Source organism: Dama dama, chromosome 16, assembly GCF_033118175.1.
Source record: "Dama dama isolate Ldn47 chromosome 16, ASM3311817v1, whole genome shotgun sequence".
NCBI lineage: Eukaryota > Metazoa > Chordata > Mammalia > Artiodactyla > Cervidae > Dama > Dama dama.
Window position 1 is genome coordinate 6,351,423 of NC_083696.1, and position 23,840 is coordinate 6,375,262.

Consider the following 23,840-nt stretch of genomic DNA (forward strand, 5'->3'; position numbering starts at 1 on the left):
GGCCACAGCGTGCCAGGCTTCCCTGTCCTACACTATCTCCAGAGTTTGCAATTCCTAACTAAAAATACCACCCCCCCCCAAAAAAAAATAGTCTTTGCTAATTAAAAAATATGACAAAGACGACCATGTGAGCTTTGTGGAAACTTCCTTGAGTGTCCTGGGTTATACTCATATCTCATTCCCTGTAAATGTACTTTACAAGCATATTATATCCTACCATTTACTCCTCACCCAATTAATTTGAATTAATGAGACACGGTAGTTGCTGTAGTCATTCGCAAAGCATGGTCCAAGAAACTGATTAAGGTGCTTGATATCTATTGCTAAAGTGCCCTCCAGAAAATTGTTCCAGTTTCCATACATTCAGCAGGATGTGATGTGTTTCCCCAAACACTTGGTGTTATTATTATTATTATTTTACAATTTACAACACATATATTATAACTTTCCCTTTTTATACATTACAGAAGAATTACTTTTCTCTGTACTCTTCCATTTGGGAGAAGAGATTTTTTTTTTTTAATGAAGTATAGTTGGTTTACAATGTTATGTTAAATTTTGCTATACAGCAAAGACATATATATATATATATGTGCATATACATACATACATATATATATATATATATATATAATCATGTATACACACGTGCACACACACATTTTTATGGGGCTTCCCAGGTGGCGCTAGTGGTAAAGAATCTGCCTGTCAATGCAGGAGAGGTAAGAGACCTCTAGAGTGGTGAGATCCCCTGGAGGAGAGCATGGCAACCCACTCCAATATTCTTGCCTGGAGAGTCCTCATGGACAGAGGATCCTGGCAGGCTATAGTCCGCAGGGTCGCAAAGAGTCACACGTGACTGAAGCAACTTAGAATACATATGCATGTACATTTTTTATACCCTTTTCCATTATGGCTTATCTCAGGGCATTTTATATAGTCTTCCGTGCTATACAGTAGGACCTTGCTGTTTCTCCATTCTATATATAACAGTTTGCATCCGCTAACCCCACCTCCCAACTCCTTGCTTCCCCTCCCCACTCCCCCTTGGCAACCACAATCTGTTCTCTGTATCCATGAGTCTGTTTGTGTTTTATAGATAAGTTCACTTGTGTTGTACTTTAGATTTTATGTGTAGGTGATATCAAATGATATTTGTCTTTCTGACTTAATTCTCGTAGGATGAGTATCTCTGGTTGCATTCGTTTTGATACAAATGGCCTTATTTCCTTCTTTTGTTATGACTGAGTATTATCCCGTTGTGTGCATGCACCACATCTTTTTGTTATTGCTCTTTATTGGAGTATAGTTGATTTACAATGTGTGTTAGCTTCAAGTATACAGCAAACTGAATTATACACACTCACACCATTCTTTTTCAGATTCTTTTCCCATATAGGTTATTACAGACTATTGAGTGAAGTTCCCTGTGTTACACAGTAGGTCCTTATTAGTATTAGTATTATTTTTAAATGTATTAAAAGTTATCATAAATATAATAAAGGAGACATATTAAGTATGCAGCTTAATGAATTTTTACATGAATTCACCCAGATCAAACATGAAACATTACTAGAACCATCAGCTTCCTTACACCCCCTCCCAGTGAATACCTGCCCCTTGGATAACCACCCTTCTGACTTAAGTACCATGTGAGTACCATTATTTTTTTTAATCTTTTTCTGATTGGATATGTATTAGATGTTTTTGAGAGCCTTACTGTATATTTGTCACCCTTATTCCATTGCAACTCAGTTTTATCTATAATTTTTAAGTTACAGTGTTTACAGCGTAGCACCAATTTGTTCAGTATGTTCTGTCCAAAGAGTGGCTTCCGCCTCTTTTCCTTGAAGCACCTTGACTTCTACTAAAGCATCCTGTGATTGCTCCTACTTCACCATCGTGAACTAGCCCCTACTTTAAATTTTTAAAATTATTTTTATTGATGTATAGTTGATGTGCGATATTATAAAAGATTCAGGCATACAACATAGTGATTAACAATTTTTAAAGACAACATTCCATTGACAGTTATTGTAAAATATTGGCTATATTCCCTATGTCATACTGTATATCCTTATGGCTTATTTATTTTGTATGTAGTACTTCATACTTCTTAATGCCCTCACATTATCTTGCCCCTTCCCATTCTCCTTTCCCCTCTGGTAACCACTGTTGTTTGTTTGTTTGTTTTTCTCTCTGTATGTGAGTCTGTTTCTTTTTTGTCATTGTCACTCATTTGTTGTCTCTTTTAGATTTCACATTAAAGTGCTGTCATACAGTATTTGCCTTTCTCTGTCTGACTTATCTCTGACCTCATTCTGACATCACACTAGTTTTGCCGTTTTCTTGGGTGATCCTTTGATTTTGCTATTTCCCAACTACATGCTTTCTAAAAAATCTGCTTTCCATGAGGGTGGGACATGATCTAACAAAGAACAAAAAAAGACATATGTATTGAAGTTGGTAGGGTTTCTAACTCTGATTTCTGGAAACATGATATGAGGATGTTATGCAGAGAGGCAAGAAAACTGGTACCTGTTTCCTTGAGCCCTTACCGTCACTTGGCATTAATATTTGTAAATGCAGTCACATATAGCATACATAAAGAATGCAGATTGCATGTATATAAATCAGTGGTTTTTTAAAACATTTATACAGCCAAATAGAAAAATAGGCCCCCACCCGAGGCCACTGGCTGAGTTATAAACAGCAACACTGTCATAATGAGGCCTATCATGGTGGGAGCAACCCCCGTCAAATGGGAGAGAATCCATCAAGACAAGGCCACCCAAGGACCATGGCCAAGGCCGTTCTCACCGTTCGTACCTTTCCCCGTGATGCTTAAGCTGCCAAACTGCGGCCAACCCTTTCTTCAAGTGCTCAATCCACCCTGTGCCTTTGGGCTGTCCATGGTGCTGAAGTGTTGGCAGTGCTGAGTAATGGGTTTGGTCTTCAGGGGGGAAAATGGATTCTGTATTTGTGTTACAACATAGTTGTATTTGATACTTTCAGCCCATTACACAAAAAGGTCAGCATGATATAGTACTTGTCCAGAGCCCAGCTGGCAAGAGCAATAAATACTAACAGAGTCCCCATCCAAGCCCTTGGCAAATATCACCCCTTTCTTTGTCTGGGCCTTCTCAAGGCCACTGGTAGCTTTTTGCTCTGCTAAGCACCTAGTGAAGAGATGGGCTAGGTTTGTGTCCAAATTGACCGGATTTGACATTCATTTTTCAACTGTGGCCTGTAAGTGATCTTCATTTAGGTTATCTGGGCTCATGATCCTCAGAACTAGTGAACCATATTCTCTGTGAGTAGATCCCAAGTATTAATGGTCTTAACAAGAACTCGAGGTGATCCCTTATCAGAAGTTTGAAAGCTGCATCAATATTTCTGTGAGTGTTACTTTCCTTTCATCTAACAGGGTAATAACTCCTTGAGACCTCTTGCAGCCCTCACAAGGGGCTTTGTTTTCTTCCATCTTTGACTTGATCAATGCTAATTTATGGAGCTGCCTCATAGTGCAATTCCAGTGATTGCCAATAACACTGAATATCATGTGAGTGGTCCCCATGCCTCATAACAAAGCAACTCTTATCACATGGATTTGGGCTTCATCTAAATTTCCCTATGGGTAGCATTATTGATAAATAGATATTGGTTAATATTAAAAGCTCATATGAATTGAGATATTAGTTTCTTCAACCCTTGGGGCTTCCAATGTATGTTAGGATATATTCACCCAATATCCTGGCTGTATAATAATCCAGTAGAAGACACAACTTTTAAAGGAGTAAGTTGTCTAGATTAAACGGATGAGTATGGTTCCACTCTAGTGTAGACAGATACCACTATGCCTAGAGTTTTCTGTTGTTTTGTTCTGGCAATTGTACTTTAAGAAGGTCAATGATATATTGGAAGACATCCAAGATAAAGGAATTGCAGCCAAGAGATTGGAAAAACATTGTCAATATGTAATGGCTTCTTAAGGAAACAATGGAAGAAAATCATTCTGTAAGAAGTGTTTAAGGAACTGAGACAAAAAGTGAACTTGGAATTATTGAGCATATCTGTTATGAATATGCAGTGTTCAAAACACCTTACATAAAGTTACTAATTTAATTCTCAAAGCAGAACTGTGAGGCAGGATTTAGCATCCTCTTTTTGCATACATGGAAGGTAGGTTTTAGAGATGTTAAGAGATTTAGCCAGATTAACACACAGAAGTGAAGCAAGCCATGAAAGCCCAAGCCTACCTAAACCACTTATCCATGCTTTTTCCATGTGCCATACCTTCACAAAAATGACCATGACAGTTCTTATTTGTCTTGAAAACGGAGCAGGCTTGTTCTGAAAGTCCCCAGGAAGCAAAATTAGAGCTATATGGGTTATGAGGGTGGTCAGAGATGGGAGAAAATTGAGTCTTAGTCTGAAAATATCTCCACTTTCTAAGCTTTAGTCTCATCTATAAAGGAGGGGATAATAGTAGTACTTATCTCATAGAATTATTGTGAAGAATAAATGAAATAATGCTCATAAGACTTTTAGCTCAGTACCTGAGATCTAGTAATGGCTCAATAAATTGTATAAATGTTAGTAGATGTGATAATACTCTTTTAATATCAGAATGGGGTCATTGCAAGGTAATGAGTTCCCCATCATAGGGAATTTCCTGAAAATAGATGACCACATTTCTATGAAGCCACACAAGAAAAGTGAAGGAATATGTTTGGCTATGGTACCAAATAGTTTAAATTGGAGCCATTTTATGAGAATATAAATTTTTAAAACATCAAAAGTCTTAGGACCTTTAGAGTATGTTTGTTTATTCTTTACTGCTTCATCCCTGAGTATTACTCATTCTTTGACTAGGCTCAGAAATGGAGTGAGACTCAGGAATGGGTTATGGCCAGTGATGTCTCTTAACTAAATATACCCCCCTACTGAACACAGGCTTTGTTCTTTCATGTTGATATGCTCCTTGGTGAGCATATCATGGAAGCCCCCATGCTTTCCTGGTGGCTTAGATGGTAAAGAATCTGCCTGCAATGTAGGAGACCTGGGTTCCATCCCTGGGTCAGGCAGATCCCCTGGAGAAGGGAATGGCTACTCACTCCATTTTTCTTGCCTGGAAAATCCCATGGACAGAGGAGCCTGGTGGGTTATAATCCATGGGGTTGCAAAGAGTCAGGCATAGCTGAGTGACTTAACACTTTCATTTTAACCTAAACACAAACTGTGTTCTTTTATGTTGATATGCCCATTTGGCATAAATATCCCTGCCAAAATATATATTTGTTAAGGTCAAGTTAATGTCTTAGCATTAACTTTTGGGTTGGACTGAGGTAATATTCATGTCTTCTCTGTTCCCTGTGATTGAGAAATTAGGGATTATGGCTTCCTTACCAGCCTATGAAATCATCAAGTGGAAACATTCATCATTAGGATGCCCTGGTTCATTAATATGCCCCACGTGTAGCTGCCTTTGAACACAAAATTACATACAACGAATCTTGCTCTACATTTATTTGCTTGCACCCCTACTTTATGCCTTTCCACCCAAGAGAGTGAGCTAATGTGTGGCCGTGCCGTTAATGAGGAATGAGGTTCATAATTGACTTCAGAGCAAGTGTGCAGTGATTTGAATACATGGGAGAAGTTGTTTCAGTTCTTGGAAGTGGAAATCGCACCACAATGAAGGTGATTGCTTAGTCACAAACCACCAAGCGACTTGTCTACAAAGAGTAGGTCCTTGGTCATCTTGCTCTCTGGCGTCATCTGGAGCTTTGCTCTGTAATATTCAGTTTTTATTTCAGACCTTGAGTACGATGGAGCGTGCTCATGTGTAAAGGCACTCTTCAAGATGCCCTCTGCCTTCTCCTTTGCACACACTTCATGCTATTTAGACAGATGCTGCTTTCTCTTGCGTGGCCTCATTTCCCTGTAGTGCAACCTTCCTCATGTCTGATTTTCTCCTTTCTCCAGATAAAATTCTACAGCAAAACCCCCAAAGCTTCTTCAAAGAAAACACCCATCAGAAATAATCGCCCCTTCCTGGAAAATTTCATAGAATTGTATTTGTACCTTTTTAATAACCCCGTGGTCTAATTTCCATCACTGTTATTGTTTTGTATGTGTCATTGTTACAACTGCCATGATCCTAAGAACTGGCCTCCTATGTTAAATCAAGCATCTCTTCAGTCTTTTCACAACATTGAAAACAGAGCTATCTTTTAAAATGGAAAATCTCAACATGTTGCATCCTCCCATAAAACTGTTTAAGTACTTCTTATTGTACTTGTACTTGTTATAAAGACTGAACTCTTCAACATGGCCTTTAAGTTCCAGCAAAATCAGGCCCCACCTGCCTCTCTAGCCTCACCTTTTACCAGTCTCTCTCCAGTTGTTTCCTTGAATATCTTTGGTTGTCTCCCGCCTCAAGCCTTTGCACATGTTGTTTTCACTTTCAGAAAATTGCTCTCACCGCCTCAGTTTTCTTGAGACAAATTTCATTTACTCAACAGTGATCAACCTCCTTTTTTCATATCATAGCCTCTGTTGGGCCCATAACTATTCATTCTCCTTGAGCCCTGCTCTATTCTTTGATCGCATGCTTTTCTATTTGTAATCATGTTCTTACCTAGTTAATATTGGACTCACCCCTTAAGTTGTGAGCTCCTTAAGGATTGACACCCCATTTGTTCTGCACATTACATTCAGCACCTAGGACAGCATCCAAAACAGAGGGTTCCCCCAAAGCTTTGGTAGAATGAAAATAAATAAATAAATGAAGTGATTGTAATAGCCAGACTGAAATTTCCTCTAGGGCAAAGCCACCATTTATTCGTGTCCTAAACTATTGTGAAGCCTAACGGAGATTCTAACTCCATAGGTAAACAGTACTACAGTGATGGCAGGGAAATGAATGAAGGGAGAGGGGGCAGGCAGGTGGATGCAGAGGCCCTGAGAAGCTACGTTCTGACGAATGACAGTGCATGAAATCTGAGGCTGCCTCCTCTTCTTGTAATTGACTTCACTCCCCAAGAATTTTGTTCCCATCCCCAAAGATAAGAAGCTCCAATCAAACTCACATCATGCCCCCTGCCCCCCAACACCAAAATGAAACAGGCTTTATCCCAGCGGCCAGGAAGAAGGGAAACTATAAATTGAGCTGAGATTCAGAACACCCAGGGGGAGGTGGCAATGAAATACCAATAAACCATATTAATATGCTGAAATCGGGAAGAATAGGTTGAACTCCAACCCAGATTTAATAACTATACGTGAGAGAGTGCGGGAGAAGGCGAGGCGAGGTTTCAGTCAGAATTAAAATGAGATCTGTAATGAAACTGGTAATATAATTATAAACTGTGAAAACTTTTTCCCTTTTCCCTCTTCTTGTACTTTATGGACAGCTTGCTTAGCAATGGCCTGGAGCTGGTGCTGGGAGCTGTGGAGACCCCCTAGAGTGGAATCCCTTTTTTTTTTTTTTTTTCCTTTCATCAACTCTCTTCATTAGAAAAGTCTAAATCCACAAGACCATGGAAAGAAAAAATGTGTCAAAGCCATTTCTTCCTTAAATAGTAACTGATCCCCAGGTTAAAGATGACAGGGGCCTTGAACGAGAACAAAGCCCATAGAACCATAGAACCATTCTAAGCAGCTGAACATGCTCAAGCTTTTAAAGAAATCACAACAGACAGTTGGTTTGGGATTTTTAATGACACGTTGTGCTACGATGTTAGCTTGGCTTCCGACCAGGATGAATTGTTACTAATTTCCCTTCTTAACAGAAGAGATAACTGAGTTTGACATCCAAAATTGGAGACTAATTTCTATGTTTTGATAGCAGATCGAGTCCAAAAATACATTAGTAGAAACTGGGGGCAGAGCGTGGTGGCAAGGGGTAGGGCATTTTAATTTATTTGCATTAATAATTCTATTCTGCTGTTGTGAGCAGAAGGCCACTTGAACTTTTTGACTAGGAGGAGAGAAAGGCAGGTGGGAGCTTTGATGGGATGGAGCTCAAGGATGTAGAGTTAGATGTTCTGTAATTCTTGGCTTGGTGTTTGCAAAGTGGTATAGGGTTGAGGCAAGGGTGCAGTGTTAGGAAAGAGAAGGGCATGTGGTACAGAGGTTAGGTGCATTGATCTGTGGTCCAAGGGGTGTGAGTTCAATTGCCAGTCCTTCTGATTTCTCCTTTGTGACCTTGGGCATATTAATTCACCTGCCCTGATTCTTGTTTTTCTCATCTAAAAGTGATATTAATGCTCCTTGCCTGAAATCATTGTCAGTGAGGTTGATGAGTGTAGAAGAACTTGGCCAGCTGTGAGACTAGATCTGATGATGAGAATATTGAACTTTTCCTTTCTCTTTGCTCGGTGTTTTATTATTTATGAAGGTGATAAAGAAGTTGGGAAGAGGTCTTCATGGGTATGGCCAGGTAAGTAGAAGGTACAGTTTTAGAGATGCTTAACTTGGCCCCAAGGAAGAAATTAAATAGTTGAAAATTCAGTAATAGCAACACCTCTTCCTGATTCATATATAGTGTCTGTTTTCTTCCTTCCTCCCTCCTTCCTGTGGTCAACAAATATAGTTCATCAACCTCCACAGCCTGCTCAGATTCTGGAGTTGCAGAGATGGATAAACACCATCTCTGGCCTCCCCCAACTTGGTGGGAGTGAGATGCTACCAAGAAGATGAAGGAGGAAAGCAGTGTGGCAGACATCTGAAGGGGGTATGCACTGGGTTCTCTGGGAAGCAGAGGAGGGGCAGCTGAGTACCCCAAGCTGGAGATGGGGGTGCCAAGGAGAGGGTGTCTTGAGGAGGCAGGAAGTGCTGCCTGAGTTGGGTCTTGAGCCACTGATGTCCCCTGGAGGTGGGTGATGTGTGACACAGGCTTCCTGGGGAGTCATGGACACTTGTCACTACATGCATAGAGACCCTGTTGTTTAAGCCTTCCAGCAATTGATTGTGATTGTGATAGTAACAGCGCCGTGAATTGGTAACATTTACAGAAGATTGCTAAGTGCCAGGCCTCAAGCTGAGTGCTTTGCAAAGCGTGTCGCCTCATTTCATTCTGTTACCACATGTCGTGCGCTAGTTGCTCAGTCGTGTCCGATTCTTTGCGATCCCACGGTCTGTAGCCCGCCAGGCTCCTCTGTCCATGGAGTCCTCTAGGCAAGAATACTGAAGTGGGTTGCCATTTCCTTCTCCAGGGGATCCTCCTGACCCAGGTGTCGAACCCGAGTCTCTTGCATTGCAGGCAGATTCTTTACCATCTGAGCCACCAGAGGAAGTCCAACGTGGAATCTACCACATGTAGTAGATCCAGGCCTTTTCCCCATTGTAAATTTAAGGGAAACTAAAGCTGAGGGAGTTTATGTGACCACTTCAGCATCACACAGGCAGTAAGGGGATGGGCAGAATTGTTACAAGTTAGCAACCATGAGATGTGGTAGACAGAGAATTATTCGATGACAAGATCGGGTTCTAGCTTGTCCACAAATTCACCTGGACTTTGGGCAACACTATTTCTCTAGACTTTTTCTAGGTTTTGACATTGTAAAATGGGAGAAATGGAAAAAGGCGGTACTTAAAATTCCTCCCTGGTCTCATATTCTAACAGTAGAATGAGAAATACTGGGTTTCAAAGTCCCCCTTTACTCATCCCACTGGGTCTGTGGCCTCCGGAGTCTTTATGAAACAATCCCCTTAGCATCCTCAGTCCTCTGTTTTTCTACTCTTTTTTGGGACAGTCTGTAGCCAGGCAGCCTCCTGAGCAGGGATCTTGGGAGCAGAAGCAGCTGAGCAAACCTTTCACAGCCCACAAGTTGCCATTTGAAGAGAGCTTAGAAGGATCACAGCCAAGCTTGTGCAGGGACCACGGGCTCCCCAGGATGCTAGTGTGAAGCAGAAAGCAGTGGGTAGCTGGGCCGTGATGGGAAAGATGCCTCTCGGTCCCTAACTCCCAGCTTCAGCTGCCGAGGGGCCTTGAGCATCTCAGATGCCAGTGAGAGTGTGAGGGGGGAGGATGCATCATGTTCAGAAGGAAATGATGAGATGGAGGAATAATTAAAACCTGTGCATCCCCTCCGCTTCTCTGCCTCCCCCTGCTCGTTCCTCACCACCCCCACCCTACCCACCCCGTCTCTGGTGCCCAGCAGAGCCTTGCTGTTTGGCTTTCCTCCCTAGCCACCCCTCTAGATTATCTAAGCCAAATATATCTGCAGCTGCACTGCCTTGGTTTGGTTTTCTTTTTATTTATTTATTTATTTATTTTTGGAGGGAGGGGAGTTGTTGGCAACTTCCTGAAGCTCCACTAAAGTCCCTGGGCATCTCACCCTTAGCTGGAACCATCCCCAGAGCCTGGATCACTCCTGAGCTTTCCCTGGCTTCCCTCCCCTGATCTCACCCTGATTCTCATTTGGACTTTACTGGTGAATCCGCTGAGCAGGACTGCCATCTGACACTGCTGTCTGCTCAGTGCCAGGACCCACACTCTGGAACTCACTCAGATGTTATCAGTACTGAAGGAGGCTGATGTAAGGGAAAGGATGCAAGATGTAGAAGCAGAAAGCGTTAGTGTTAGTTGCTCAGTCATGTCTGATTCTTTGCGACTCCATGAACTGTAGCCTTTCAGGCTCCTCTGCCCATGGAATTCTCCAGGCAAGAATACTGGAGTGGGTTGCCATTTCCTTCTCCAGGGTTAGCAGAAAACCTCCAGTACAAATCTGCACTCCTCCACTTACTAACTATGGATCTTGGACAAGTCACCTCACATCTCGGAACTACCAGCTTTATCATCTATAAAAGTACAGCTTTTCGCCTCTATTGCACAGGGCATTGATGAGGACGAAATAGAAAGCAGTATGAAAATAGCCTTGAATAGGTGCTCTGTAAATGCTAAGCTTGCCCCCAAAGGGATTATACTTACTATTTAAAGTGACAGAATATCTATAAAGTCAAAGACAGTGATAGAAGGCATATCATAATCTGGACCAGAAGGGACATACAGATAAGAGTCAGCCAGGTTGCCAGGGAAGCCTGGTGTTTTCCACTGGACAGATCTGGGTAAACGGTCAGGGAGCCAGAGGATTTGTTTTGCCTTGGATTTGTCCCATCGGAAGAAGCTGGATGGACAGGGATTGAATTGTCCCATCGGAAGAAGCTGGATGGACAGGGATTGAAGTGCTCTGTTGGAGATGGAGAGAGAGAGTGAGGACAAGAAGGATGACCTTCCAGGTAGAGGCAACAGTACGAGCAAAGGTGTGGCAGGAGCAGAGAGAATCCAGAGCGTCTGGGGATCCCTGAGGCTTGCCCAAGTCTAAAAGAAGGAGCAGGTGAGAAAAGCAGGGTTTCTGTGTCAGGCTTTCCCCCTGGAAGGGCTTGAGGGTCATGAAGCTGCTAAAGAGCTTTAAGCAAGGACGTGTGAATAGCTTAGTGTTAAGCTTTTGTGTTGCTTAAAAGGCAATGCAGTATGTTAATGCAGAGCTCAGGCTATAGAGTCAGATATATCTGGGCTCAACTGCTGGTTCTACTAATAGTTACTTGATGTTGCAAATGTTACTTAAACCTCTGGTGTATTTCTTAATCTGTAGAGTGGGTATAATATTAATAACTCCCGCTTAGGAAATTTAAATGAGATAATATCTCACTGGTATTTAGTAGAATGTTTGGCAGGTAGGAAACACTGGGTAATACTAGTTTTTATTGACATCATCATCTTCATCAGTCTCTCCTGTTGTAAGTTAGGTCTCCCTATGAAATGATCCTGAACTTTTTTTTCTGCACTTAATACATTCACCATTGCTTATTTGATGTCTAATTTGGTTAAGAGTCTGGGCTGTAGATTCACACACCCTGAGTTCAATACCTGTCTCCAATATTCCCTAGCTATGTAGCCTGGAATTAATTAATTAATTAATTAATTTCTAAACCTTTTGTTGGCTCATCTTTGACATAGGGATGATAACAGTAAATCACCTCCAAGTGCAATAGAATGATTATACATGAAGCACTGGACAAGGTCTTGGCATACAGGTGAGACCTGGAAAACAACAGCCCATGATAATGCTACTTTAAACCCCTAAGAACAAGGGTTCTAAGGTGTCTTGTTTTTGTGGAATATCCGGTACACGCTCAGGATTCAATACAGACCTGTGGTTGGACTGACCACAGTGCAGAAGCTGAGTCTGAGGGGCCAAGACAGAAGGCAAGCAACTTATTAGGGGGTTGTTACATTTAGTCTCTCGGTTAATGTCTGAACCAGAAATGAGAGTGAGTGGGCATTAACAGCAGAGTGCACGGGTCCAGTTCTAACTTCACCTTTCCTGTGATGCTACTTCATCTTCTGAAAAACAAGGATGCTAATGCATTGGGAATCAGACTGGAATCATGAGAATTAAGTGCTTGTTAAATGCAAGAGCCTGGCCATGGTAAATACACCCAAAAGCTACTTATTATTACTATTCTGCTCATGCACCAGCTTTCCTACGTGAGATCAAGAATCAGATGCCCGCCTCTTGATTATGTTTGTAGCGGAAAAAAAAAAGGAAAGAAAAATGCAAGCAACTTTGAAGAACACATGGTCTCAGGACCTTTACAAATCCTACCTGGATGGAAATTATTTGCAAGAGATGTCACTGTGGTCTGTGAGCACAATTAATTTGCCAGCTCTCTGAAGGCTGAGCTTCTAAAGATTTGAATCATTTGAGTAATATTTCAGGTGAAGTCTCACCGCGGCCTTTGGGTCAGGATAGAGAGAGTGATCAATCTCTGCCCCTACACAGGTGCTGACAAGACCGGTGAGTGGAAAGGCTCTGGGGTAGCCATTTCCTGCAGAAATTTCAGTGCAGCATTAATGTGCGGGGCACGGGGCCTGCCGTGGAAGCAGAGGCCTGAAGGGAGGCCCAGGGGCCCAGCGACCGGAACTGGTGTCACACTTGAAATATGGAATCAATTAACAATGGCAGCTTCTGCTTCCTTGAGAGAGAGAACGTAGGGGTGAGGCCACACCGTGGCCATGTGGCAAAGCAGCCAGCTTGACAATTTTCTGAATTGTAGAATGTGAGAGTGGAAAATGTGTTCAGCCTTATCTTTGCTTATTTCCCATTTCTTTAGCACTGCAGCCAAATGAGATGACTGTTTCCTGAAGGTCCAGGTTCTCTTTTATTTTTCCTTGATGACCACTCCTTTCATTTTACCTAAACCCTCTTTTCCCTCCACGCCACCTAGCTGCTGCCGCCTTCTGAGCTTTAACATTCAGCTCAGATGTGGCCGCCTTGACTTTGCAGGAGAGACAGGGCCCCAGCTCTATGCCTCTCTGTTGCATCTCCAACACAACCTTGATGATGGGCTGTGTAAAACTCTCCGGTTATCCCTGAACTGAACCATACACTACTTTCAAGTGGGACTTCTTTCCTCCACCTTGATAGCCTCCAAATTTTGTCACAGTTTCCATCAGAGTGGGAACTCTGTATATGTAGATCTGTAACCCATTCAAGACATCGAAACAAACAAAAATAAAAACAACAGCAAATCTCAAAAAAGTCAGTTTGAGACATTTACTATGTTATTTGGTGATGATCCCTATTGTGATTTTTCTTTTGAAATCCAGAATTAGATCTCATGATCTAACAGTGGGATGACCTCTTTAACACCAGTCTTGAGCCCCAGAAACATTAGCTGCATGGTTTCCAAACCTACAGCAGAAACAGAACAGAGGATGGAAGAGGGAGTTTTTACTGCAATAAATCTCAAAGAATTCTTGGAAAAGGGAGAGGTTGAGTTGATCATTAAGGGAAGGTTGGGCTTGGATGGATTCATCAGCCGCCTCAAAGAATTTGTTTGAGGGTGGAGTGAGACTAGTTTGTACAAAAGGAAATTGAGCTCAGCTTTTCCCCTTTCCCTTATCAATCTGCTGAGTCAACCCTTGGCCGCATCCAGTGTCACACTCTTCCCATCCTCACTTTCCAAATAAGATCCATCTATACAACAAGCACATGCTTACGGAGTCTCAGGTATTCCAAACACAGTGGGAGACAGCAAATTGGAATTTGGAGCCCTTCCAGACACTTTTCAAGTCTCCATCCTTCTCCCTCCCAGGATCAAGCACACGGTTAGAATCCAGATCAATGTAATATTGGTTAATTATAAAAATAATCAACTAAAAGTCATCATGAGTGACTGATGTGGCAGTGCAGTGTACTAGACGTATTACCTACAATGTCTTAATCTTTCTGGAACATACTCACTTGTGGAACAGATATTTATTTCATGATCCTTATGTGGCCTGGAGCAGTAGAAATGCTGTCTTGCAAAAAGAAAAAATATTACAAAGGCCCCTGCCTTCATAATGCTTTCATTCTCAGTGGGAGACAGACACCGAAGCAAATTAGCAAAATAATAGAATATGTCCAGGCAATGAAATAAATGAGAGCTGCTGTGAAAATAATTAAAATGGTATAAAATAATTAAAACAAAGAGGAGAATTGGAATGTTATCTCAGATAGGGTGGTCAAAGAAGGCCTCTCTGAGGAGAAGGCTTTTAAACTGAGATGTGAAGGGAACAAGCGGGGTGGGGGTGGGTGGAGGTGTTTCAGGCAGAGGGAACAGCAAATCCGAAGCCGCTTGAGTGACAGAGAAGCTGGGACAGGGTCAGCACGGGTGGGTTGGCAGGATAGAGGTGAGGTTGTATAGGTGGGCAGGAACCAGGACTTTCATGGCGTAGACATTCTTTTGCCTTTCCATCTGATGCTCAGCAGAGTAGGGCTCTCCTGAGAATTCCTTTGTTCAGAGGCATTTCCTGTCCACCCTCACTGGGTTTAAATTAAGCAGGGTCACCCCATTTCTGGCTGGCTACTGTTCATGACAACTTTCAGCATCGATACTCCGGTCCCTTTCTCCCTGGCATCTCCCTCCTCCCCTTATTTACTGCTCTCAGCTCAATTCCTCTATCTCCCTGCTCCTCCCATGGCTTCCTTTCCTCTGCCTTTCTCCACACTGCCCTAAGAACCAGGGACAGATTGATCTCTCGGGGACATGCCTCCCAAGTCCATCTCAGACACAGCTACACTGCCCACTCTTATTCCATCCGCAGTGGCACCCCAGAAACCAGCTCATGTAATCACCCTGGCGCTCAATTCCCAACTACCCTTATCAGCTCATTGTTTGAGATCCGTAATTTGAGAAGAATGAGAATTTTACTAAGCAAGCTGAGTATTTGAAATTTCAAAGGATAAATGGATTGGTAAGGTGGAATTTCAGGCAGTGAATGACAATGATTTTTTTTTTTTTTTAAGAATTTCCCCCGCCCGCAGCTCTCCTCCTCCCACTCATTTAAGTCTGCTTTTTAAAATCAATGTCCCTCTCCGTTACCATAGAAGATGCTACTTGGGGAAATCTCAGGGCACTTTCCCATAATGGAAATGAGAAAGTCACAAAGAAACATACCAGCAAATAATGTTCCTTTTTGCCTTGGGATACTGTTCATGATTATTTCTCAGAAGTGATCTTTAATTGTTTCATCTAAAGAGTATGCATCTTCTCTCCTCCGACTCTCTTCATGGAGGTTTGTGAATTGGATCCAGCTATTAGTAGCACTTACTAATTTCCTCTGAGTCTTCTGGCTGAAGCGCCGGGCTTGGAACAACTTTTAATTTTGTTTTTAATTAAATTTCAGTTGTTTCAAATCACTCACTTTTAATGTCCTTTCTTTGCAGCCCTCAGAAGCAACAGGAGCTGTGTGATTCACAGCTTGTTGATACACACACACAGTCTGATGTGCATGTATCCATGGCCCGGCTAAAGACTGACTCCTGACTGAGGTCCAGAGAATAGGCAATTCAGAAAATAGAAATGAGTCACAGAACCAGCTTTTGTTTGCACTTATATTCAAAGTTTCAGCAGGAGTTCCTATTATTATGTTTGTTTTTGTGAAACTATTTTTGAACAAGGCAACATTCCCTTGTACTCCACAACAGGGTGATCAAATATATGTAAGTAGAAATTGTATAAGAATAGTTAACACTAATTAAGCATTTATTATGTGCCAGGTACTGTTTTAAGGACTTTACAAAGATGACCTCATTTACATTAAAAGTGAGTAAATTGAAACAACGGAAATTTAATTTGCATACATTACCACCCACATTCCTATGAGATTATTATACACAGTTTTATAGCTGAGGAACCAAGGCCCATTTAACTGGATTGCTATCACTGGGTTAGTTTGTGGCCCAGCTGGAACATGAAAACTGGCCGCCTGACTCCGTGGCCCGGCTCTCAAACACCGCACTGGATTCTCTATCTATAAAAAGACAGAAGGGTATCATCATCTAAATGATTTTAACAACAAAAAAGGAGAGAGAAAATTGACTCGTTCTTTGCAAAAGTGAAATTATGTTTAGTCTGCGTTTGGTCTGTTATGTGACCTTTGGTAAAACCTGATCCTGTTGTGTAAACTGTCAACTACGCTGTGGGGTTGGGTTCAGACACAGACTCCTAGTTTGGGTGTTTAACTGTGCTCTTTCAGATACTTAGCAGACAATTAAGTTTGAAAGCAAAAGCAAAAATACATGCCAAATCTTAACATATCACCTAGTTTACATCATTTGCTATACTGCTTGTTCAATCAAAAACAGAACCAAACACTTTTCTGCCTTAGAACTTAACATTATTATTATTATTATTTGCAAGAAACTTTATTTCCGTTTCCCTTCTCCTCCTACCCCCTGTCCCCAACACACGGAGCCCGCTGGGTCTTCACAGCAGTTCGTTTGTTTCTTTGTCTGCAGCATTCCTTCTCATTTGTAGTCATGTACGTGTTGGCGCATTTACTTGTTTAATGTTCATCTCCTTGTACATTCTCTATAGCCAAGTGCTGAAGTGCTGTGTCTTTTGTGTTCCCTGCTGAATACCCAGTTCTTACAACCAGGCCTGGCATGGGTATGGTGCTAAATAAACATTTGCCAACCGTGTGAATAAACGAGTTCAGACTTAAACTCCATCAACTGCTGAAAAGCAAAGTGCCAGTTTTAGATGAAGCACAATACCTAGAGTCTGGGTATCTGGACTAAATGCCAGGTTTCTAATTAAGTAATTATGTGGACTTGGGCAATAAATGTTTTTTTCTGCCTTCAATATCTTCATATATGACATGGGAAGGATAATAACTTTGTGGAACAAACATGCATGTAGATAGAGTATAAACGAATACCAACTACTCTCATTTTTTTTTTCATTCCTTAAGTTTCTTCTCCCTGACAGTAACCCTAGAGGTAGTTACTGTTATTATTTTAATTCTATTCAAATGGGGAAACTGAGTCCCAAAGCTGGTTGTAAGTTTGCCCACACTCACAGCTGCTGTGCAAGATCCGTCTGACTCCAGAACCCCCAAGCCCTCTTACTGGGAGGACCAAGTAAGATGTTGGGTGCAAAGGCTTCACAGAGTGTCTTAAATGCTAAACAAACATTGCCTGTTACTAAGACTCACTAGTCAGGCTCAGGTGGAATTTGAAGCACCATCCGAAAGTATCGGGGGAAAGCTGTGTGGTCTCGTTCAGTCACTAAGTCTTTGCGACCCCACGGACTTCAGCACACCAAGCTTCCTTGTCCTTCACCATCTCCCAGAGTTTGCTCCAATTCATGCCCATTGAGTCTATGATGCCATCCAACCATCTCATCCTCTGCTGCTGCCTTCTCCTTTTGCCTCCCATCTTTCTCAGCATCAGGGTCTTTTTCCAGTGAGTCGGCTCTGTACATCAGGTGGTCAATGTATTGCATTTTCAGCTTCAGCATCAGTCCTTCCAATGAATATTCAGGGTGGATTTCCTTTAGGATTGACTCATTTGATCTCCTTCTTTTGTTCTCAGGTAACATCTGAGTCAGTGTTCTTCAAAGAGCTGAAAATGCCATTTGTCACTTCATCTGTCTGTCCTTCCATCCATTCATCCAAAATGTTTACTGGTTATCTGCTGAGTGTCAAACACACCATGCTAAGGAGCCACGGTTGGAAGATGAGTTAAACATGGGTGGTCCCTTGGCTAGTTCAGTATCTTCCAAAGACATCAGCCTGCCCAAACCTTGTCACAGGAGGAATACTCAGTAACGGTGTGCTGAATTCAAATCCATTAATTGTGAGAATCATCTAAGTAGAGAGCTGCATCTGCCAGGCCACTGGGGCAGATGGCCAGGCCAGTTCCAGGTGAGAGAACCTGGAAGGATGGACTGATGTGGCTGGGTCTGGGAGGACAGGAAGGGAGAGCAGGATGCTCCAGGATACAGGAACAACCTGAGCATGGGCAAAGGGGTGGGTGGGCTAAGAAGGCCATGCGTGGCAGCAGGAGCAGAGCCAGTCAGTTGCTGCCTTTCTTTACTCAGCGCCTCTCCTAGTTCAAGGGAAGGAGAACATACTCCTTAGTTGTCAAGGACAAACAAGGAAATAGGAAGCACATTTCAGCCACCTACCATGTGTCTGAGTCAGTATTATTAACATATGCATTTTGCTGTTGTTCAGTTGTGTCCAACTCTTTGTGACCCCATGGACTGCAGTACGCCAGGCTTCCCTGTCCTTCACTGCCTCCCGGAGTTTGCTCAAACACATGTTCATTGAGTCCGTGATGCGCTTCAAGCATCTCAGCCTCTGTCATCCCCTTGTCCAGCCTGCAGTCTTTTCCAGTGAGTCGGCTCTTCACATCAGGCGGCCAAAGTATTGGCGCTTCAGCTTCAGCATCAGCCCCGCCAGTGAACATTCAGGGTGGATCTCCTTTAGGACGGACTGTGTTACTTTTATTCTTCTCTAAGTCTTCTGAAGCTGGACGTTTACTACTGTTAGCAGCAATAATTGTAGCAGCAGCAGTAGAGCCCTTAGTATGAAAAGTAATACGAGAGCGAATGACCTAAGTGTTAAATATGCCTTTATTCATAGTCCTGGTCTTGGTCTGTTTGGTTGATAACTCTTTCAATGTAGACCTTTCCAGAATTTTTACTGTTCCTATACTGACAAAGATTCATACATACACTATGCGTGCACACACACACACGCAGAATTACTGCTTGTTTATTTCAAACTTGACAGCAGATTCCATATATTCTTCAGCAGCTTGCTTTTCGCATTGACTGTGACATCTCAATATGATGGACGGAGGATGTGGTAGTTAATAGTTGTCCACATTTGTTAGAAGAGGAGCCCCAGGCTCACAAAGTTAGGAAATTGGCACAAGTCCATCAGCTGGCCGGGTTGGGGCCCCAACTAGTCTTGTCTGACCCCAGAACCCGGCTCCCTGAAGCTGCATCCCAACCACCTCCTTCTGGGAACAGAGTGAAAGAACTCATACTTCACGTGACATGTACCAGAAAAGTCGATCTCAGTCATCCTTTATCTTGTTTGAACCTCAGAACCTTCATTTGGCCCTCAAATACAAATCTTATCCTTTCTCTCCTTATCTTGCCCAGAATTCATAGTAGGCTTGACTAGCGTGGAACTAAGCTGAGCCGCCCTTGTAATGTTGCTCCAGGTACCACTATTCTATATTTAGGCAGCTGTTCTCATCTGTGCCAGACGGTGAAATCTGTTCCATCAACATGACTGTTGAAACCTCTGATTTTTGGAAGGCTTGCCCCATGTAGTGCTTTGTAGCATCATAAAACAATTAGATTTAGGCTTAGCATTAATTTGAATTATTGTCCAGTTTCCAGAAAATATATTCTGAAAATATCAAGAGGATGTATTACATGTCTTTGGAGATATTAAGTATTGAATTACAATATTATGTCACCTTCCCGCTGCCATTTCTCTCTCGCTAGCACATACACAGTCTCAGCATGGTCTGATTTATGTTTCAACAACTACCAAGAGAAGCTCTGTACTTAGAGAAATAGCCAGAGATGGATATTGACAGAAGCCAAAATCTCACTCACACACGTGCGCACCCCCCACACACACACTCTTATACACACACACTCACACACTCTCACACACACAGGCGCACACACACAGGCACACACACACAGTCTGCATCTTAGTAGTGTGGATTAGTTTTCCCTGAAGTGTGGGGAATAGAAGACAACCTGGGGTTACAGCCAGAGCTCTAGACCCAGGGACAGATGGGATGAGTTCTGATTTGGAATCGAATCCGTCAGCTTCCTAGCTGTGCAATTTAAAGCATGTACCTTTGACACCCTTCAGTTCCAATTTCCTTGTCTATAAAATGGGGCTAAAAGTAACGTTTACCCTCCAGAGTTATTTCTAGGATCAATTAGATTAATAGCAGCAGCAGTGATAAAAAATATGTCCATTTGAAAAGGTACACATGGTCACATGTGATATTCCTGCAAATGCTACAAGGTAAATATTATTCATCTTCTTTTAGATGAGGAAGCTGAGAAACGGAATATTAATCAGATCCCAAGGTTATTCAAGGGCTTCCCTGGTGGTTCAGATGGTTAAAAAATCTGCCTGCAGTGCAGGAGACTCAGGTTCCATCCTTGGGTTGGGATGATCCCCTGGAAAAGGGAATGACAACCCACTCCAGTATTCTTACCTGGAGAATTCCATGGACAGAGGAGCCTGGCAGGCACAGTCCGAGGGGTTGCAAAGAGTTGGACATGGCTGAGCAACTAACACACACGGTTATCCAAAGAACAAGTGGGAAGGGCACTTTTTGAATTCAGGGTTGCCAATTCTAAGGTCTGTGGTTTTCCCACTGGATTCAGAGGAGACGGTAGGGTAAGCGATCTGGAGAGAAAGGAACACATACACACGTGCCTGTGTGCACGCGGGCAGGCACGGACAGGGAGAGACACAAAGGCAGGCAGGCGTCTGGACCTCATTTGGTTGGTTGGCACCGAACCCACAGCGTAGTAATGAAACAGATCTGGGAGGAATTGCTAATATCGTTATTCTTAGTGCTCAGTTGTGAGTCGTCTTTGCCAAACAGCCCCTGACATTCATGCAGATTCCTTAGGAAAGGCAGAGAGAAGCATGTTTCGCAGAAAAGGGTGGACTAGAAGAAGGGGGAAATGGGTCATGGAACATCGTTAAACTGCTGGATCTGGAAAATCACATGGGGCGTTTATGCGTTTGTTAATTCAGCCAGTCAGTCATGTCTTAGCCACACGTTTTGTATTTTCATTACAAATGTATTGAACCTAATATGTGCCAGGCATTTTCTCTAGGGCTTCTACATTGTTACCTCACTCCTGAAACACATCTTTTTTTTGAACAGTTTTTTGTTGGAGTATAGTTAATTTCCGATCCGTGGGCCAGGAAGATCCCCCAGAGGAGGGCATGGCAGTCCACTCCAATGTTCTTGCCTGGAGAATCCCATGGACAGAGGAGCTTGGCAGGCTATAGTCCATAGAGTCACAAAGAGTTTCACACAACTGAAGTGACAGCACACACATAGTTGATTTACAATGTTGTGTTAGTTTCTGCTATACAGCAAAGTGAGTCAGTTATACATATACATATGCCCACTCTTTTTTAAAAATATTGTTTCCCATATAGGTCAGATTATTGAGTAGAGTTCCTGAAACTTATCTTAAAGTAGTAGCCCTTGTTCCTGCCCTACCCAACTTGCCCCAGGAAATTGAGAAAATCAGAGGAGGTGTTATTGAGATAAGCCATGAATCCACACAGAGGAAATGAGCATTCTTGGGTAGATGGAAGGAAGTCTTTCTTTTTTTACATAAAGCTATTGTCTGACTGTTTCCCAGGTAAGATGACCATGTTGCACCACTCCACAAGTAACATCCACATAGGATACAATTTCTCACAGAATTATCTGTGTTCATGTGTATGTAAACATATGCAAGCATATATACATAGACACACTCATTATACGGTAGTATATATGAAATACACAATAATATATGTGGATAGACAAGGGCTTCCCAGGTGGTGCTAGTGGAAAAGAATCCACCTGTCAGTGCAAGAGATGCGAGAGACACGGCTTTGATCCCTGAATCGGAAAGATCCCCTGCAGTAGGAAATGGCAGCCCACTCCAGGATTCTCCAGTTCAGTTCAGTCGCTCAGTCATATCCGGCTCTTTGCGACCCCATGGACTGCAGCACACCACATTTCCCTGTCCATCACCAACTCTCAGAGCTTGCTCAAACTCATGTCCATCAAGTTGGTGATGCCATCCAACTGTCTCATCCTCTTTTGTCCCCTTCTCCCCCTGCCTTCAGTCTTTCCCAGCCTCAGGTTCTTTTCTAAGGAGTCAGTTCTTCGCATCAGCCCCCAAAGACACAGAAAGCTACAGATGAGAACTAAAAATACCCTGAAAGGAGGTGTCACCAGACAGAACTGCCTGGGGAGCGAATTCAGTTCAGTCACTCAGTCGTGTCTGACTCTTTGCAACCCCATAAACCACAGCATGCCAGGCCTCCCTGTCCATCACCAACTCCCAGAGTCCACCCAAACCCATGTCCATCGAGTCGGTGATACCATCCAACCATCTCATCCTCTGTCATCCCCTTCTCCTCCTGCCTTCAATCTTTCCCAGCATCAGGGTCTTTTCAAATAAGTCAGTTCTTCACATTAGGTGACCAAAGTATTGGAGTTTCAGCTTCAGCATCAGTCCTTCCAATGAATATTCAGGACAGGATTCCTGCCTGGATAAATTCTATGGACATAGGAGTCTGGCAGACTCCAGTCCATGGGGCTGCAGAGTCAGACACAACTGAACGACTGAGCACAAGGATAGACGTATTAATATAATTATGCATAGAATGAATTTTTGCTATGTCAGTTTTATTCCCTGGAATAGTGCATTGCAGAGGCCCTAGCCAGGCACAGTCCTGTCCTTAGGCAATTCAAATATATTTTATTTAATAGTCATAGAAGCTCCATGAAATAACTATTCCTGTTGTATAGATATGGAAATTGAGGAGTCCTGCCAAGATTAAGTGATTTGTTCCAAGGTCGCACAGTTATTGAGTGCCTGGGCTAGGGTTTAATCCATGCTTGTTTGACTCCAAAATCCAGACCTTTGCCTTCCACCCAAGTTCATGTCTTATGTGAGCAACTGACAGAGAAGAAAGCTTTTCAATATTAGCAAAGTAGAGCTAAAGGATCTTTGAGTTTTGTGAGCAACTGTCTATCAGATTCATTCAAGAAGCACTGATCTTAGATCAAAAAGAAATCTGATATCAAGATTGGGTTTGATGCATGAATTCCCAATGAATTAATGAAGACATTTTTTTAAAAAAGAAAGGGAGGCAAAATAACTGAATTATTAAATTAAAAGTAAATAGCTGCTTTTAATCTCCACAATTATTCTTTAAAATTTTAAGTTACTTAAAGAAAAACGAGAAGCATTTTATGACTTTGTTCTTTTTCCCTGCTGCCTAGCTTGATACCAAATTGTTATATCCCTGGGGAGAGAAATAATTTTTTGAGATTTCAACACTTCAAACCTCTTTTGTTCAGACTCAGACACCCCTAACTCAACTTTGAAGCAAGAGCAGGGATATGTAAAAGCCTGTGGAATTCTGTGACAATCTGTTTTAACCAGACTTTGATCACAATTTGAGGTGGGGAAGACAGAAAATGGTAGAAACACAACAATTTCCTGGAGCAAATATGGGTCTGGCACTTCAAACCTCTATTTGGGGATAGGGAGCAACACTTTGAAACAACTTTATTTGGAAGTATGTCTTTTTCTAACATAGAATACCATGGGCTGTCTATATCTGTGCTTCCTTTACTGGGACATCTAGTGATGGATTCTTCAGTGTCTCTTATATGACATGGGCCTCACAAGTATATTAACATTTCATCTTCCCATTGAAGGATCTCTAGCTTATGACAGCTTACTTCCATGGAACCTAC

At 42.4% G+C, this 23,840-nt stretch overlaps 1 protein-coding gene across 3 annotated transcripts in view; it reads left to right on the forward strand.

The window, feature by feature from the left end:
• ASTN2 (astrotactin 2) overlaps positions 1-23,840 on the forward strand; it is a 988,998-nt gene that overhangs the window by 396,118 nt on the left and 569,040 nt on the right. The window lies entirely within an intron of this gene.